Consider the following 6,000-nt stretch of genomic DNA (forward strand, 5'->3'; position numbering starts at 1 on the left):
ATTGATTTTTTTTGTCTTTTAATAATTGCAGGGATTGTGAAAAACAAGTGTATCAGGGTATGTGAAAGAGTTGATTATTATTTGTTTTCGGTTTGGAACAATTTTTTGTTGTTGGATATGATATGATTCAGGTAGTTCACAAACAGTCTATAAGTTTCAAAAGTAATGATATGAAAGAATATGGTATTAACTACGAAATGAATCCTTCTACTGTTACGAAATGAATCCTTCATTAATATACTTGTCCTCCTATTCCCACTTTATTGGGTATGTATAATCTAAACTTCTCTATTAAAACAGGTTGTTGAAGTGCCTAATTGCAGCTGGGAAGATATCGGTGGTCTCGAAAATGTTAAGAGGGAACTCTAAGAGGTGAGTGAAGCTCTTACATAATGACATTGATATGTTTACTTTTATCTGCATCTGAATATTTTTGTTTTTCTTTTTTGTTCGTTTTTGCAGACTGTTCAATATCCAGTGGAACACCCTGAAAAGTTTGAGAAATTTGGCACGTCGCCTTCAAAGGGAGTTCTTTTCAATGGTCCTCCTGGTTGTGGTAAAACACTTTTGGCAAAAGCTATTGCCAATGAATGCCAGGCAAACTTCATCAGTATCAAAGGTCCTGAGATGCTCACAATGTGGTTTGGAGAAAGTGAGGCAAACGTGAGGGAAATTTTTGACAAGGCTCGTGGTTCTGCTCCATGTGTCCTATTCTTTGACGAGCTTGACTTCATTGCAACTCAGGTTGGTACCAGTCCGGGTCACTAAGCTTTGATTTTGAATTCGGGCAAATTTATTGTCAAACTTTAAAAATCTTCATTCATTTCAACTATTTCAAATAGAGAACATTAACCATGGTTACTTAACCTCTGCTTTTCTTTATCCTGCAGAGAGGTAGTAGTGTAGGAGATGCTAGGGGTGCAGCTGACAGGGTTTTGAACCAGCTGCTAACAGAAATGGATGGGATGTCAGCAAAGAAAACTGTGTTCATCATTGGCGCTACTAACCGACCTGACATTATAGATCTAGCTCTTCTGCGTCCAGGGCGTTTAGACCAGTTGATTTATATCCCTCTCCCAGATGAAAATTCCCGTAGTCACATAATTAAAGCTTGCTTGAGAAAATCCCCCATCTCAAAAGATGTCGATATTAGAGCTCTTGCAAATTACACCCAAGGCTTTAGTGGTGCTGATATTACTGAGATTTGCCAGCGTGCATGCAAGTATGCCATTAGAGAGAATATTGAAAAGGTACAGTTTTGAGCTTATCCCTTTTCTATTGAGGTATGTTAATACTTAGCATTATTTTTTGTGGCATTTTAATTTTTCACACTGTGATGTCTGGTTTTCTATTCAACGAAACCGTGAGTTATGAAAAAATTGTAATAGTAATAGTGAGTGTTTAGAATTTTTTATAAAGCATTGTTTACAAATTTGATACTTGAAACTTTCTAACGAAGGGAGCAACTAACCAGAAACTTTCTAATGGATAACTCGCCAACAAGATCGAGAAGAGTATTGAAAGTGATAGTGTGACAGGGAAGAAAATGTGACTGGATGTTGCCAGGGTGTTAATGGGGTTTGTTGTTGCATATTTTCAAGTCCTACACAAAACAACAAGACTAAAGAGAGAAAAATCAGCTAGAATTAGCCCTACATTGAAAGAGAGTGATGTTCTCACAGCCCTTGGTGTGCTTGAAGATGTGGCGGCTGTTGTTGTGGCTTACAAACATTACAGAAGGTCTGGCTGAATTAGCTCTAATAATGTCTTCTAGGTTGTTTGGGGACCCTATTTTTTGTTGTTGAGTACCACTAAGTAAGAAATAATTATACAAAGACTTAAATAGACACCTTATTGGTGTATCAAAGAATAGTAAAAGTCTGGCAATAGATATAGTGATAAAAACTTTATTGTTCTTTTTGAATTCAACACCATTATGATTGTATATGATGCTAAGACGCTGCTAAAACTCGAAACACTGTTGATTGGATTTTTTTAAAATAATTATAGTGCATTTTCGCCGTCGATTTTGTCTACTCATTATGCTCAGACGACGCTCACACTCAATGCTTCTATTTGTTTACGTCGGACATGTGTTTTTAGTTTAAATTTTGGTTGCCATTATTAACATCACTCATGCTAATATTATGATTTGAGTATTGATGTACCTCAATTAACTTGATAAGTTAACTTATAGTAATATTGATTTCTTTTCTCAAATATATATTTAATAATGCAAATATTATATTTACAGTCGCACTTCCAAGTAGAATCATATCTCAAGAAATTCAGCATATCTCTTGGAATGTGGAGAGTAGCAGCACTTCATCGGCATGGAAATTAGTCCTAAGCGAGTGTTGGCAGTCAGCTTTAGTGAAGTAGTATCGCAGTCAAGGAGTTGTAGTTTTTCTGCAGCCGTATTCTGTCGCTTTTAATATGTTTCTGATATGATTTTCGGTAATTTTGGAGGCGGGCAAAGCTGTTTTGGTTGGCATTGTGTCTCAGTTGGGGTGCTGAAAAGAGAGGGATGGATGTACTTTTTAGACAACAGTTCCTTGTATTTTCATTAGTAGCTCTGGTGTTATCTTTGTAGTTTGTTTTGGTGTATTTCTTGACTGGTGTACTTTTGGCTTAGTTGCAACACTGCTTGTGCTTGCAATTATTCGGTAATAAGTTAGTTTTGCCTTTAAAAAATGTCAAACACATGTTATTTGTTACATATGTATGTTTTCTCTAATAAAATGATAATAAGTAGCCTCTAGATATTTCAGTTCATTTGCAAATGCTAAGCTAATTGGTTCTTACAAGCTGCAACTCAACTTCGTTAATTCCTGAACCATAAATCATTTTTTAGTTGCATTGGCTAAAACACAATGACCACTTCTATGTTTCACGTTCTCTCAAAATTGTACATGGTGGTAGCCTAAGGGCATCTTTCCACTTAGACTTTAAAGGGAGATGAAAAGAATGAACGTATTAGAAAAATATTAATTACAATGGCCTTCAAAAATTTTGTTTTCATAATATATTTAATTATTATTGATTTATTTTATGAGTTATAATTATTTAATATAATTGAATTTATATTTGTATTTAAATATATTTTCTATTGTATCAAATAATTTTATCTGTGTCAGCGTACGGGTAACACACCAGTACCATACAAATGTACGGATAACATATCAGTACCCGTGCAATAGCACGGGTAAAGCACCGTGAACGCACAGGTAACCCACCATTCTCTTTTTGGACTTTTATGTATAATTATTTTCTACTATTTTCAACTAATTTTATATTTTTATTTGCCTCATTTATTAAACTTTATAAACCCTTTTATTATTACAACTCTATCAACCTTAAAATTTGTTTTTTCTTTCCATTTTCACAATTGTTTTTCAATTAATTCTAATTTATTAAACTTTATAAGCCTTTTTATTATTACAACTCAATTAAACCTAAATAATTTTATTTTTTATTTTTCACAATTGTTTTTTTTATAAAGTATGTATTTAAAAATTTATCTTAAGAAATGCGCGTACCAAACCCGAACCCGTGCGAATGCACGGGTTTGTTACTAGTTTGTTGAGTAAGGTAATGTATTCCCATCGTGCGGTTAAGTATGAGAGACACAAAAAAATATTTTAAATAAGCATGTGGTGAAATCCCTACTTTTTTATTATTGTTATTCAAACACGCTTTTCTCCCCCACATAAAGATTTATTGATTCATGGACCAATTAAGTCATGACATTAGGGAATGCAACAACAAAAAAGTAATTATTTAACAAATGTTTACATTACTTAAGTTAATAGATGTTGATTCTACAGAAACATTCTCATTACTAGCATAAGAATCACTAAAACCCAAGGTGTTTAGAAGTATTTCTCAATCCCCTTAGATAACTCCAAAAGGTTTCTAAAAAACCTTTGTCTTTCTAAGTTTACCATTGTAATTTCCTAAACCCTTATTCTCCCTTATTGCTATAAGCTCTAAGATTGTCACACTGTAATAATAGAAGAGATACATATTTATAATTGTCAAAATAACAAATTCATAACAAATCCCAAAACATATCTCCTTTATTGTTAGAATAAAATATATTATTATAATCTTATAATATCTAGACTATATATATATATATATATATATATATATATATATATATATATATATATATATATATATATATATATATATATATATATATAAAATATCTTTTAGAATATCATTAATATATATCTTACAATATCTTTTAGAATATTATAAATATCTTATAATATCTTTTTATATTAACTTATATGATCTACAAATTAATACAAAATATTCTAACATTAATGAATGGATCAATGAACCAAACCGACCGAACTCGATACCCGTAAATCGCTCGAACCATATTACTTTTCGGCTTTTTGATTTCTGGAAATCTCAAAATATGTTTTCTTTATCTTTTTCAACTAAGGTTTTAAGGCATACTTCAACAATCTCCACCTTGACTTTAAACTGTGTTGATACCAATTTAACAATCAACAACATTGTTTCTCTCTACCAAGTTAAAACTATAATAAATAACCTTGATCAAATTCAAACAACCCTTGAATCTTGATCTTGCCACTTGCATCCACTTGTTTCCAATTATCCTTTTCTTCTTATGTAATTTAACAAGCATACAAGTATGATTTTTCAACCACCCTTGACTCCACCTATTTTCAAATGCATCCCTGAAGGTTTTTCTTCTTTTATTTTGCAGTCCTTCAACCACATTAAAAACATAATATCTGAGGCTAGCATAACCATCCATTTGAGATGTTACAATAACCCTACTTACCTTATCATGAGTCAAATGATAATCAGAGATCTCTGTAATTGTTTCCTTACTACTACTAGTATCCATAGTAGGAAACTCCACCTCAAACTGAGTTTTCTCCATTATAGTTTTTACCAGATTTCTCCCTTGGTTTTCACTATTCTCCCTCTGAAGAACTTCTCTACCAACCAAGTAAGCTGTTTTAACCTCAACTCTTCCCCAAAAACTCAATAACAACTCAGCAGTAACATGCATTTTTATCCCTTGATTTCTGCAAAATTCATTATACTCCTTTGAAACTTTCTCAAGGCATTCATAACGCCTTAAACTCAAATCCCTTAGTTCTTCCTTGTCATAAAAGCCTCCACTAGTTAATGATGAATGAATAACAACATTTGAACCTTCTAAAATATATAGACCACATATTTTAGACCCTTTAGCAATAATCAATTCATCACGTGAAATCTTTAACACTCCTTGTTCAACTCTAATACAATAGCCTAGATCATCAACCATACTTATAGATAACAAATTTCACTTGAGTTCTGGAACATACCTCACATTGTGAATAAGAAGTTCACGATCATCAAACATTTTAAGTTTGACCGTACCAATACCATGAACCTTGCAAGCCTTATTATCACCAAGGCAAACAATTCCACCTTGCACCATCTTCAAAGTTTCAAAGTATTCTATTCTTGGACACATGTGATAAGAGAAACCTGAGTCAATGATCCAACTATCTCCAGTTTCCAAACTCAAAACTACTAGTACACCGGCATCCTCTTAACTTTCCTCACCCAAGGCAACAACAGCTTGAACAGAATCTTCATTGCCCTTTATCTCAGGACAATTCCTTTTAAAGTGACCGATTTTCTGAAAATTAAAACATTTTACCTTTGACTTGTCAGACCTCTTTGATTTGGACATCCCTTTATGCTCATCTCCTCCTCTTGACACATTTAAGCCTTCACCACTATCTTTAATTTTCAAATCTTTCGACTTTGAAAATTCTTTGGATTTCACCGCCGTCTGGACTTCATCCAAAGTAATAGTACCTTTCTTACAATAAATAAGGGAATCCTTAAAGTGCTCAAAGAATTTCGGTAATGAACTCAACAGGAGCAAAACTTTGTCCTCATCATCAATCTTCACTTCAATATTCTCAAGATCATCGATAATCTTGTGAAATTCTA

Source organism: Vicia villosa, linkage group LG1 (assembly GCF_029867415.1).
Source record: "Vicia villosa cultivar HV-30 ecotype Madison, WI linkage group LG1, Vvil1.0, whole genome shotgun sequence".
NCBI classification, from domain to species: Eukaryota; Viridiplantae; Streptophyta; class Magnoliopsida; order Fabales; family Fabaceae; genus Vicia; species Vicia villosa.